The sequence below is a fragment of the Oryctolagus cuniculus genome, chromosome 8 (assembly GCF_051225735.1).
Source record: "Oryctolagus cuniculus isolate XC-2025 breed Fujian yellow rabbit chromosome 8, ASM5122573v1, whole genome shotgun sequence".
NCBI classification, from domain to species: domain Eukaryota; kingdom Metazoa; phylum Chordata; class Mammalia; order Lagomorpha; family Leporidae; genus Oryctolagus; species Oryctolagus cuniculus.
In genome coordinates, this window is record NC_142874.1 from 80,239,525 (window position 1) to 80,254,280 (window position 14,756).

General features: G+C 38.8%; 1 pseudogene; it reads right to left on the minus strand.

Moving 5' to 3' along the window:
- Window positions 1-616: 616 nt before the first annotated feature.
- Window positions 617-11,823, minus strand: LOC149125064 (7-methylguanosine phosphate-specific 5'-nucleotidase pseudogene; annotated as a pseudogene).
- Between the last annotated feature and the right edge of the window lie 2,933 nt (window positions 11,824-14,756).

Sequence of the window (14,756 nt, forward strand, 5' to 3'; positions counted from 1 at the left end):
GGAGGAAGCACCTGGCTCCTGGCTTCAGATCGGTGCAGAGTGCTGGACGCAAGGCGCAAGCCCCAGCGGCCACTTGGGGGGTGAACCAATGGAAAAGGAAGACCTTTTCTCTCTGTCTCTCTCACTCTCTCACTGTCTAACTCTGCCTGTCAACAATAAATAAATAAATAAAAGAACCCAGGTTTCTAAAGTTTTGAAATTTTTTCCTTAGTAACATATTCTGAACATCTTTCAGTGTAATGAAATAGTCACCCACAGGATCTTTTGTTTTCTGTTTCAGTTTTTTTTTTTTTTTTTTAATCCATGTCATACATATTTAAAGAACAGCTTCCTCTGTTACAAATTTTTTTTAAGTGTCCCCTAGACAAGGCGACCTGAAGGCAGCTAACAAGCCTCGGCCTTCGGTTCTTCTTCAAGATAGCAGGCACATCTCTCCACCCAGCAGCCCTCAAGCCTCCAGGAGCACGACGAGGGAGACAGCGCTGGTGCTAGTGGAAAGCAGAAGGCAGGGGCACAGCACGGCCCAGCGCTCTTGGCGGCCCTGGCCTGTCCTCTGTGCTTGGCCCACGGGGAGATGTCTGCCTCGTCGGTGCCCGCAGGGTCCCGGCCTGCATCCTCAGGAGCCCTGCATCTCCATGTGCCGCAGCAGCCCGTCCACCACGTCCAGCGTCTCGTCCCACGGCAGGACAATGTGCTAGACATCCACGTAGTTAGTGCTCCCGCCACTCCTCCACCTTGTCGTTCAAGAAGCCCATCTCGAGAATGTTCTGCACATCAGGAACCCCTGTCTGTAGTGAGGTCCCCCGTGGAGCCTCCCCTCAGGAGCATGTGGGCTCTGCCCTGAGACTTCTGGAAGTAACCAGAGTTCTCACACACGGAGCTGTTCTTGCTGAACGCGTGGGTGAGCTCGCCTTGAACCCCCGTAGGAAAGGGTCTTCCTTCAAGTCCACACGGTTATTAGACATCACATGGACGTCCGGGTGTGGTGCGCTCAGGTGTTGGAGGATCGCTACCAGGATGCCCTCAACCTCCGGAATCGTCACAGTGGAGAGCGTGGAGGAACGTCTTGCAGGTGTCTTCGAGCAGGCCTGACCACCTGAGCCATCGGGCGCTTGCGCATCCTCAGCTGACACAAGGTCCTGCCCTTCGGCCGCTCTACCTACCACGTGAGAGAACTTCCCTTTGACGCCCCGGTGTGGGTCGATCTCAAGGAGGTAATGGTGGTGAAGAAACGCCTCTTTCCGGCTCGCCTCGCTGGTAATCTTACTGTTCCCCAGAACATCCTGAGAAGATGGGAATCGCTTTCCACTATATGGAAACCTGCTCAAGGTCAAGTCAACATCGGAAGCACCTGGAGCCGTTCTCCCTCCCAGCCCCCGGGGGCAGGGCGCTGAGGGTCTGCGGCACTGCTTCTGGACCACGGCCTTTCACCAAGGCGCTCACCTCCTCTGCCGCCGCGCTCGCCGCCTGCTGGGCGGCTCCGGGAAGAACTCAGGACAGCTTCTTAAGGGCTGCTTGAGACTTCATTGTCAAGCTTTATCGCAGACTGTCCAACTCATCTCTCAGTGCTGGGCTTAGTTATTAAAAACTTCGAAGAAATGGTAAATTGGTTTTGATGGACGCTTGTTGTAGTAGAATATTTATGAACATTCACAATTAATTATTTCAATGGAGCTCTCAGAATGTAATAGCAGGCCACAGACAATGCGCTTTAGTGGATTTTTGTTGAAGTCAATTCAACCTCCAGAAAGTCTCTGATACTAATCTCCTCTGCCATATTTCTGAGTGTTCGTGTTCTTAAAGCGTCATGAGCATGGAGCTTATGCCCTCATTCTTACCAGCTGAAGGTATACAGGTATATCATATTTTACTGTGCGTTTATTTATCACCGAGCTTTATTTAACCTTTTTAAATGTTTACTAGGCACTTATATGTACTAGCATGATTTTTATATTTTAAAAATTCTTTTTTTTAAATTTTATTTAATGAATATAAATTTCCAAAGTACAGAATATGGATTACAATGGCTTCCCCCCCATAACGTCCCTCCCACCCGCAACCCTCCCCTTTCCCACTCCCTCTCCCCTTCCATTCACATCAAGATTCATTTTCGATTCTCTTTATATACAGAATATCAGTTTAGCATACATTAAGTAAAGATTTCAATAGTTTGCTCCCACACAGAAACATAAAGTGAAAAATACTGTTTGAGTACTAGTTATAGCATTAAATCTCAATGTACAGCACACTAAGGACAGAGATCCTACATGAGGAGTAAGTGCACAGTGACTCCTGTTGTTGACTTTACAAATTGACACTCTTGTTTATGGCATCAGTAATCATCCTAGGCTCTTGTCATGAGCTGCCAAGGCTATGGAAGCCCCCTGAGTTCACTGACTCTGATCATATTTAGACAAGGCCATGGTCAAAGTGGAAGTTCTCTCCTCCCTTCAGAGAAAGGTACCTCCTTCTTTGATGACCCATTCTTTGCACTGGGATCTCACTCACAGAGATCTTTCATTTAGGTTTTTTTCCCCCCCAAGAGTGTCTTGGCTTTCCATGCCTGAAATACTCTCATGGGCATTTCAGCTGGATCCACATGCCTTAAGGGCTGATTATGAGGCCAGAGTGCTGTTAGGACATTTGCCATTCTATGGGTCTGCTGTGTATCTCACTTCCCATGTTGGATCATTCTCTCCCTTTTTGATTCTATCAGCTAGTATTTGCAGACACTATTCTGTTTTAAAAATTCTTGTGGTTTATATATTTTAAGAGGGTGTCAGTCTTTCTCTTCTTCATTTTAAGAATAATCTATTAAATAATTAGTATTTCATGTCAAATATATTGCACATATTTCAGCAGTATACTACAACCCTTTCAAACTCTTTACTCAAGTATAATGTGGTCACAGATAAGAGCAATGATTATAAAGTGCACATCTTGATGATTTTTTATAAAGTGAGCACACCTGACATACAGAAACACAACAACAAGGCACTCAGAGAACGTGTTGCTCCTTCCAGACCTTATTCTCTCTGCAAAGGTAATCAATATTCGGACTTCTACAGCATAGCCTAGTTTTCTTTATATAACCTCATATAATTGGAATTATACTGTGCTCTTTCATGTTGTTTTTCATTCAATATTATATTTCTGAAATTTATCCATAGCATTGCATTCCATCAAATTCTACCGTGCAAATTCCACTGTATGGCACAAATCCTGTTGCTGGGTAATTGGATAGTCTCAGTTTGAACCTGGTAAATATAAGAGATATGGCAAACAAGAAAACCCAGAAAATGGAGAAGATGAAATCATTTTTAAAAATATGATATCAAAGCTGAAAACAAACCTTCAGATTGAGAAAGATTGCCAAGCAATAGCAGGACAGATGAAGGTAGAGCCAGAATTCATTACAAGAATGTGTGGCTTAAGTACTGCAAGAATAAAAGAATCCAGAAAAATAAGAAAGCAGGTTATGTTCAAAGCAATGAGAACACATTGGCATTGTGCTTTCCTTCTGATATACTGCAGATAGAGCACAATAAAGCAATGATTTCAAAATGAAAAAGTTTCTTTAGCTCAGAGTCTGTATCTATCCACATCACTGATAAATCTGTAGTTAAGCAAGATGAGATACATGCAAAGCATTAGAATATTTATCCCCTATATCTCTTTTCTTGATAACTTACTTAAGGATTTTGCTCTTTAAAAAATAGTAGGGGTCCATGCTGTGGCCTAGCAGGTTAATCCATGAATGCACAGGCAATCCTTGTGGGTGCTGACTTGAGTTCGGGCTGCTTCACTTCTGATCCAGCTCCTTGTTTTATGGCTTGAGAACAGCAGTGGAAGATGGCCCAAGTATTTGGGTCCCTGCTATCCATGTGGGAGACCTGGAAGAGGCTCCTGGCTCCTGCATCAGATTGGCCCAGCCCCAGTCATTGCAACCATTTGGGGAGTGAACTAGCAGAAGGAAGATCTTACTCTCTCTCTGAGAGAGAGATCTCTCCTCTCTCTCTCTCTCTAACTCTGCCTTTCAAATAAATAAATAAACCTTTTAAGAAATTTATAAAGCAGTTGACACTGGATCTAACCAAGGACAGCAATAAATGGGGTCCCAGTTGTATACCTGTTCAGCATGCAAAACTCCAGGATAGTAAAAAGCAATAGGAACTACTCAGAATTCAACCATAAAGACACATAAAGACACTTCCCACATTGCAAAAGAAATTCAATGGCTTTTAATTAGGGGAATGAATGACCTTCCAAGTGATATATATATATATATATATATACACACACACATATATATATATATATATATTCTGAATTTTTTTCAACCCTTACAATCAATCTTTAGGAAAAGTGATGAATATTTAATGGTTACAAATCAGATTGCAATTATAAACCACTCTGTCCATTCTATCCATTTATAGACAAATGCTCAAAGGACAGGTATGGGTGCTGAACAGTGAGGGAAAGGTAGAGGGAAACGCAAAAGAGACAAAATTTTCATTTTTCAAATTGTGACAATAAAAGGCATTGATTGAATCTTAAATAGAAGTTGAAATACACAATTTGTGAGGAAATATTATCATGCTGCTACTCAGCAGTATAAAGATAACATAATTGTATGTTTCTAAAACTGATCTAATCCTTCCAGCAAAGCTCCTGTTAAATCCATTGCTTTCAGTTAAAGCTGTTTCTTTCTGATAACTCAATTTATTCCACAAAAATGCTTTGCTTTAAGATTTTATGCACTCCATGCACTTTCCTCCCTTCCAACCCCCACTTGATATGGAGCCTCCTTAGAGAGGGTTATGTGAGCTCCTGTCCCCATTCCCTGGGTCATCTGGGTTCCTGGGAGTTGTTTCTCATTTCCCTGAGTATCCCCACTGCCTTTCCTTGCTAAAGTTCGCTTTGAAGAATTGTTTATTATTTTCTTTGCTCTGTCAGATCAAATGAACTTCCCTTTTTGACTGAAACCTGCTTTGGTTCTACCTGGGCTATGCATCCTTCTTGTTCTCTGGGAAATCTCCCCTTGGCCACCTGACCTGTGCTCAGTCCACAATCCACACATCTTAGGATTCCCCTTCCAGCCTCAATGGAAGGCCAGCTCATTTTCACCTCAACTATTTTCCTATCTCTACAAGACATACAGGAAATTATGAATGGATTCTGTCACTCAGGAGTCTAATCACACCCTTTCTCTCGTGGTGCCACCATGCCTCCCCTCCATGCTTTGCTGTGTTTGTGCAGGAGTACATTTCTGCAGATCCCCACTGTCTGTGTCTTTCCCTCAATCTTAGAATACTCCTGCCTCTAACCCCAGGGGTAGGAAGCAGGGCGGGGGTGGGGGAAGTATGTGAACAGGTGTTTCCACCATTTCTCTTTCTCTCTTCTCTTTCCCAAAATCCACTGGCTGTAAAGGGCTTTCACTTCAGTTTTCCTATAGTAAATCTTGCTTGAGTACTTATTTTCCCACATATTAAACTCTACACTATATTCCTTTTAATGTTGAAGATTATTTCCCTAGACCTGTTTACAAGGGTATGTTTTTCCTCTGTTGACTCATCCTAGAGAGAGCTCGATCCAGGCCAGATGTTGGCAGTAAACAGGACAGAGGACTCTTGGAACCATTCACTGACCACCTGGTTGCTATTAGAACCCTGTTCTCAGACTGAGGCTTCCATTAGGGGCTGGTGGATAAAATTATACTTCCCCAGTTTGGGGAGCCTGGGGAGCCTCAAGAAGCCTGGGCCTTTGAAGGGGAGCGGGGTCTCCATAGGCACACTCCTCTCTTTAGTGACGCTGTACCTCAATTTCTCAGTCTGGTTTCCAATGTTTCTGCTGTCCAACTCTCTCCGCCAAGAAAGGGATATGATCAACATGTCTTCCTTTCCAGTTATGATACCATCCAGGTCAAAGACAATCTGTATCAGCCTGTGCTTTCCATAGTGAGGCTATGACCCTATCAAATAGCTTGTTTTTAATGCAGTAGCAAAACCGTATATCTGTGCTTAGGCCTGTGGTCTCCCCTTAGCCTTCCAATTTAAGAGATTTACTTCTCTTCAACCAAAGAGAAATAAATCACATTTCCAATAGAATGTTTGGAAATGTTTATAAAAACTTAATGACTAAATTTATGGGCTTTTCCTCCATATTTTGTGAAATCAGTATTTACTCCCTTTTTAAAATGTGTTTAAGTAATCTATAGGTGAAACGATAGATTTCCTGGAAAGTTTACGACCATATTCTGAATGAACAAGTACAATAAAGAGCTCACATATAACAGATGCATAACATATTTGATCTTGATTCACAAATTGTATGATTTATCTAATAATTGTAGCCATATTTTTGCCACTTTTTCTTTGCTTATCTCTGAATCATGGAGAACAGGGGCAAAAGGTGTGGGGGAAGGAGGGACTAAGAGCTGTCCAGCTGCACTCTCCTCGCTTCCCTATATCTTGGATTCTAGCTGGTTCTGACTCAAGGTGCTGGTGGGACATTAGGAGGTGAAAGAAGCAGTAGACTTATGGTATAATTATTTGCTGACTCCCACTCCCTCCTGATGGGCACATTATGACTACATCTTTATTTAAAGAGTTAATGACAGAATACTGTTTTTTTTATATACTTTAGGATTTTTTAATTTTAATTAGTTTTTAACAAATTCAAAATAGTTCATAGATACAATTCTAATAGTATAATGACATTCTTTCTATCCCTCCCTTCCCCCTTCTTTCTCTGCCTTTCTTTCTAAGATAACATATTTTAAATTTATATTACGGTATAAAGGCTAGTACTTCATGAAATAAGAAATTTAACAAGTAAAAAGCAGGAAGACTCTAGTTTAGTGGAAACATAGACAAGGGCTACAAACAATAATTTAATGAAAAAATGAGATTTCACTCATATAGAATATATTTAAAAGTAATTACAGATGTTTAAAACTATAGTACTATAACATTCTTAACCACTGGTTTGATAAGGTATAAAACAAAGGTTTACAAAGCTATATTTGCATGGATACTAATACACAGAGATATTTCTTTGTTTCTTTTTCTTTTTAAAAAAATGTTACTCAAACACATAAGAAAGAACATGTGGTATTTGTCTCTGGGTGTCCTACTTACTTCATTCAACGTGGTGTCCTCCAGTTGCATCCATTTTGATACAAATGGTAGAATTTCATTCTTTTTTATAGACGAATAATATCCCATTATATATAAGTACCTCATTTTCCTTACCCATTCATCTGATGCTGAACACCTTGGTTGATTCCATGTGATGGATATTGGGAACAGTGCTGCTATAAACATTCTGGCGCAGGTAACTCTTTGATACAGTATGTTCAGGTCATTGGGGTATATACCTAGTAGTGAGATTGCCGGATCATATGGCAAGTCTAGTTCCAGTTTTTTAAGAAATCTATACACTGTCACAGTGGCTACATTAATTTACAACCCCATCGCCTTTTCTCTGCATCCTTGCCAACATCTGATACCGTCTTTTGGATTTTAGCAATTCCAATAGGGGTGAGTTGATATTTCATTGTGGTTTTGATTTGCATTTCTCTGATGGCTAACTGATGTTAAGCATTTTTTACATATTTGTTAGTAATTTGTATTTCTTCTTTGGAAACTGTCTCTTGTAGTCCTTTGCCCATTTCTTAACTAACTGATTTTTTGTTATTGAATTTTTAAAGTTGCTCATATATTCTGGATATTAATCTTTTGTCAGATAGATAGCTCGCCAATATTTTTCCCCATTCTGTTGGGTATCTCTTCCGTCTAAGGATCATTTCTTTTGCTGTGCAGAAGCTTCTGAGTTTGATATAGTCCCGTTTGTTTAGTTTTGTTTTTGTTGCCTGTACTTTGGGGATCTTGTCCAAGAAGCTGTCCCCTCACCAGTGTCTTGGAGTGTCTCTCCCATTTTTTCTTCCAGAAACTTCATCATCTCAGATTTTAAATGTAGCACGATTTACGTCTTTACATAGCTGATTCTGTGGTCTGGGCTTTGGTAAAATAACCTCTACTTTTTGTCCTTTCAGCCTGGGATTGGTGACTTCTTGCGATTTGGGCAATTCAGGTTTGTTTCAACAATGTTATTTTTTTTAAAGATTTATTTATTTATTTGGAAGAGTTACACAGAGAGAGAAGGAGAGGCAGAGAGGGAGGGGGAGAGAAAGAGAGAGAGAGAGAGAGGTCTTCCATCTGCTGGTTCACTCCCCAATTGACCGCAATGGTGGGAGCTGTGCCGATCTGAAGCCAGGAACCAGGAGCTTCCTAAGGGTCTTCCCCCGCAGTTGCAGGGGTCCAAGGACTTGGGCCATCTTCTACTGCTTTCCCAGGCCATAGCAGAGAGTTGGATTAGAAATGGAGCAGCCAGGACTTGAACCAGTACCCATATGGGATGCTAATACCACTTTAGCTGCTATGCCACAGTGCTAGCCCCAACAATGTTATTCTTAATTAATGTATCACCTCTGTAAACAATTATCTATATTAAACTTATTCCATTTTGAATTCTTAGCATTTTCCTATTTATACCTTGACTGATAGATACCCAAATCATTATATTAACATATATATATATATATATATTTAGATTTCTCAGCTTTGTTTCAACTGTAAGGTGGTAGACTTAAGTGCAGTGTTCTCAGTGGGCCTTTAACACCATTGGTGGTTCTGAATTTAAAATGAAAATATATGCATATTTTATCCACCTTTCTCAAATTCCTCCTCAAAGCAAAAAAAAAAAAAAAATAGTTCTTCCCATGAACAAGTTCAGAGTTTTAAAGAGCTATGTAACAGAAGTAGAAGGCCAAAGAATACTCTTCCCACTTTTGCATTATATAAAGTAATTTTTATAAATAGTACAGTTTTCCTCCATTTCCCTGAGCAACTAAGCACTCAGACTTGATTTACTTACAGAATCCCAACACATTGATTATTTGTCAATTAACAAACAGTTAGATGCTATTTTTAAATAATTTAAAACATTAAATGATATGGCATTACAAATTTTATAAGCAACAACATATTTTATGTGATATAATCTGCATATATCCCATATTTATATAAAAAATGAAATACTCTTAATTCAGAAAGTATCCGATTTTTATTTCCATGTTAAGCAAGGGTGTTGACGCCCCTCTTTTGCAGCTGAATAATAATTAACTATATACCCTGGAGCATTACATTTTACAAAAATCATGTGCTCTGGTTAAACAGGAATAGCAATTCATAGTCAATAAAACCCAGTAAGAAATTTCCCTTACAGTCACTTAAAAATTGAACCGAAGCCAAAAGGGCTTGTGTTGTAAGTATAGAATGGCCCATTTACACGGCTTCTGCTAATGCAGTAAGGTTTTCACGGAGCCAAAGACTTCGGAGTTTTTGCCAACAGACTTGGACATTTCCTGTAATTATGACATCTGGGTATTTTGCTAGAATAACGCATGTTAAAAAGCTTAGAAAAGTTTATGGGTAAATTGATATGATAATTGCTATAGTTTTGTTACATTTTATCATTTTATTGCAGTTATGAGTTCAGCTGCTAATGATTTTGGTTATTTTCTTTGCACAAGACTTGGAAAATTTTTCCATGACAGGTTCCTTGCTCCTACTTACACATCATGTTCCCCTAGAAAAATCATCTAACTTGTGTAGTGGTGACTCCTTCTCTAGCTGGAGAACAAATTGACATCTTGACACTGAGCAAAATTATGTACCTCCTTTGCATGATCCACATTTTTATTCATACAGGGTAGAATTTATACAGATAATTAACTAAAAGAGATATTGTTGTTTGATCAGTGTCCTACTGCATTAACTCAATACTCTATTCTGTGATATCATCCTTTGTTATTTCTCTGGTAATCTGTCTGAGAATTTTGTAAATCCATCAACATTAAATAAGCCTAATTTTATTCCCACACTGAGGATAGAATGGATTTTTTTATATTGTTAAGCAGGTGATTATGAAATTTTTCTAAAAAAAGATTTATTGATCGATTTGAAAGGTAGGAAGCTGGATTAGAAGTGGAACAGCAGGGACTCACCCATATGAGATGCAGGCATCACAAGTAGTATCTTTTTTTTTTTTTTTTGGAATTGATAATTTCTTTCTTTCTTTTTTTTTTTTTTTTACAGAAGATCAGTTTAGTGTACATTAAGTAAAGATTTCAGTCGTTTGCACCCCCATAGAAACACAAAGTGAAATATACTGTTTGAGTACTCGTTATAGCATTAAGCCTCAGTGTACAGCACATTAAGGACAGAGATCCTACATGAGGAGTAAGTGCACAGTGACTCCTGTTGTTGACTTTACCAATTGACACTCCTGTTTATGGCATCAGTAATCTCCCTATGCACCAGTTATGAGTTTCCAAGGCTATGGAAGCCCCTTGAGTTCTCCGACTCTTATCTTATTTAGACACGGTCATAGTCAAAGTGGAGGTTCTCTCCTCCCTTCAGAGAAAGGTACCTCCCTCTTTGAAGACCTGTTCTTTCCACTGGGATCTCACTCACAGAGATCTTTTTGCCAGAGTGTCTTGGCTTTCCATGCCTGAAATACTCTCATGGGCTTTTCAGCCAGATCCGAGTGCCTTTAGGGCTGATTCTGAGGCCAGAGTGCTATTTAGGACATCCGCCATTCTATGAGTCTGCTGAGTATCTCACTTCCCATGTTGGATCACTCTCCCCTTTATTTATTCTATCGGTTGGTGTTAGCAGATACTAGACTTGTTTATGTGCTCCCTTTGACTCTTAGTCCTTTCATTATGATCAATTGTGAACTGAAATTGATCACTTGGAGTAGTGAGATGGCATTGGCACATGCCACCCACAAGTAGTATCTTAACCCACTATGTGCCACTATGCCACAACACCAGCCCCATAAAACATTTAATTGAAAAGTCACAAAGAAGTAGCTAAAAGCAACAAATGAAGCATGGTAATCATGGTTTCTGCAAAGCAGGCATGAGAGTGGTAAGTGTGAATGGGAAGGTAAGAGGTCAGTATTAAGTGTGAACCAGTGAATGGTACCTTTGAGCTCTGCTATGGTCTGAATGTCTGTGTCCCTCTGAAATTCCTATGTTGAAATCTAATCCACAGTAGGTTGCTGTGAAGATAGACTTTGGGAGGTGACTACTCCTGAGGATGGAACATTTGTGAATGGGACTAAGGTCTGAGGGATGCTTTTTTCCTCTTCCGCTAAGCGAGGACACATAGAAGGCAACATCTTTGAGGAACAGGCGCTCACCAGACATCAAATCTTCCAGCACTTTCCTATTGGACTTCTCGGTCTGCAGTTCTGTGAGCAATGCGTTTCTGTTGTTTACAAGTACCCAGTCTCAAATATTTTGACAAAGCAGCCCCAGTGGGCCCAGACAGGCTCCAAAGCCATCTTCTTCCTTGCCACGTTCTGCTACCGAAGTTCAGACTGCAGTCTAAAACAGTTCTACTTTGCCAGCTGGATCTAGATTTGGCTCTACCAATGGGAAGCCCCAGAGGAAACTGGGAGCCTGGAGAAGGGAGAAGGGACTGATACAATTTGCTTCCTCTTGTTTTTGTGACTATCATCCTCACAATATGCCTTCCACCCCAACAAGGGCAGCTCATTCCCACTGAAAACACTGAGTCCACGTTTCACTTTCCCAACATCTGCAGAGCCTGATTCCTCATCCACTGGCCGGTACTTCTGTTCCAAGGGCTGGTTCCCAGCCCTCACTGAACCCTCCTTAAAGTTTCTAAGTTTTAAGATTCCAATCTCTTCCTTAAAGATGAGAGCTGTTCTTGTAGTTGCTACCTCCATGAGAGCTTACACTATTCTTTTTTAAACTTTGCTGAGCTAACAACTTCGGGCCTCAATAATGATTTTCATATTAGATTCTCTATTCAAATATGTCAGGTTTTTCTGTTTCCTAACTGGCTGTGGCTCTTATGCTTTCCAAAGATGAAACCAGCTGATGTTCTTTAGAAATGCAAAACTCACTTTACAAAGATGGAAAGCTGAAAAGAAGGACCCAGGATGGTGGAAATGGGAAAGCACAGAAGATAATAGTTGCCATTAAACAAACAAACCAACCACACCTTGAGCAATGCTGTTTTTGAAATTTGCTTTGTAATCAGGGAGGAAGACAATTCATGTTCAAGAATTAGAAAGAGCATGACCTTGAAGGGCCTTAGCAGGACAGATAGGTGGTATCTAGTGCACCAGAACTCAAGCAGCTCCCATCTCATTGCTGCTGTAATGTTTGATTTTCATAAAGATGTTCATACTATAAGAATAAAGACTTCATGAAATATCTAGTATTAATAATAAAGCACAGTAAAACTAATATTTGTCACATTTTTCTTTACTAAGTTTATTTCTTTAATTCAGCTGAAATTATTTTTATGGAGGTGAGTAAGACTGACTCTTCCATTAGTATAGTAATATTTCTGGAGATTCTAAGAAGGGATAAAGTACATAAAGTCAGTCAATACCAAACCAGCTATCATGAAACACAAATAAAAGGTGTGTCTGATTCAGAAGCTAAAGGACAGAGACTTAATGAAACTGGTCCATTTGTTTTTTCCAGTAAGACATGTGTAGACTAAAAATTCTAATGAATTCTGTGGTTGGAAGTGTTCCTCAGAAAGGGCATGCAGGAAACTTAATCCCCATTGTAATAACAGGAGGAGGTAGGGCCCAAGAAGAGGTGTTTAGGTAGTGAGGACTCTGCCTTAATGAATGGCTTAATGTCAAGTATGAGAGGAACTTGAGGCTCTCAGTTTGCTGTTTTGACCTTTCTTGCCCTTCTGCCTTCCATCATAAGTTAATGCAGCAAGAAGGCCCTTGTCAGATCCCAGGCTGTTGATTTTTGAACCTGCTAACCTCCAACTGTGACTCAAGAAATGTCTGCTTGCTACACATTACGCAGTCTCAAGCATTCTGTTTGAACTCAGGCAATGTGCAGGCAAAGGGGAGGACAGGGTGGGAAGAATCCCTATGTTCCTAAATTTGTATATATGAGATGCATGAAGCTTGTACACCTTAAACAAAATTAAAAAATAAAAAAGAGAGATAAAAAAACTAAAAGAAAATTTAACTGTTTATATAATTATGGAATAGAAAAGGACTTTTGAGACAAAATAATGTCAGAGAACATTAACAAAAAATGCAATAGATTTAACAGCATTAAAATGTGAAATATCGGTATTTGATCAAGATGATCAAAAATAGAAAACTAAGAATCATATAAACTTTAGTATACTTCATGAATAAGAAATAAATCAACATGAGTTGATGAGTGCACCAATATAAATATATGAAAATGGAGTTAATACATTATTCATAAAAATCCAAAAATCACTGGCCTGTAAACATATCTAATAAAATAAAACTTCTCTAATAAAATAAATGCATTAAATGAGATAATATATCAAACTAGCAAAGGGGTTAAGGGAGTGGGCACCTTTACACCCTGTGATGAAGTGGTGGGAGCAGAAATTGCTTAAATCTTTTTGTTAAACAACTTACCAAGATCTGTATCTTTTAAAAACTTTTTGTTTTTTGAAGGTTTTTATTTAATGAATACAAATTTCATATGTACAGCTTTTAGGAATATAGTGTTTCTTCTCCCCATTCCCAACCTCCCACCCCCACTCCCATCCCACCTCCTACTCCCTCTTCCAATCCATTAAGATTGGGGAAAAAAAAGGAATCATTAAGATTCCTTTTTAATTCACTTTATATACAGAAGACCAACTCTAAACTAAGTAGATTTCCACTATTAAAAAAGTACTCATATAGTTAACTTAGTATTCTTTTCCCATAAATTGATCCAAAAGAAATAATGAGATAAGTGAGCAAAAGTCTATATACTTTCTAAAATAAATGTCTGTGCATTATTTACAGTTCTAAAATAACTTAAATGCCTGCATTAGAGAATTAACTAATTGTATACTTACAATATGATGTTATAAAAAAACAGAATAATATGATATTTATTGACATAGGAAAAGTATTTTATCAAAAGTATTTTAACAAAGGCAAATCACAGGGGTGTATTTGTTTTATGATGCTAGACTTTTTTCCTTTGTCAATATGTACTTTCTATTAAAAGCAAATATATCAAAATGATCATTTTGGTGGTAAGAATCTTTGGTGAATATCGTGAATTATGAGCCTTTTTATTTTCTCAAAAATTTTTTAAAATTAGATATGGATTTCTTTTTCAAGTATGGTTATTTATTTTTTAATAAGAAAGATACACATTTTTGTTTTCTCTTTAAAAAGAATGCAAGCATATCATACTGGCAGAAATTACATGAGCATGAAATGATCTTTTTGATGCACATTAAGAGACTTGACCATATATAATGGTTTGTGGGCACATACACTAAAATAGTTTCTCATTCTGTAACACTGGATTTTCGAAGTTCACCATGAAGGTCTGGACTAAAGACACATCCGGTTCATTCAGAAATATTATTTGACATAAAATTTTGTAATTCCAAGGGACTTTGTATATTGTCATCTGTTGTTTGGTATGCTAGCAAGGACAAGACTTGGGATTCTAACAGAAATGAGTTTCAGTCTGTGCTTCTAACTAGTATTCTTTTCAAATTACTTAAATGAGTAATCTGTTTTTTCTATTTCTCAACTTTAAAATAGTTACAATAAACCAGAGCACTATTAATGGGGAAATAACAATATAAAACATCTGGTGTATTTTCGGAAATACAGAAAAAAAGAGATTC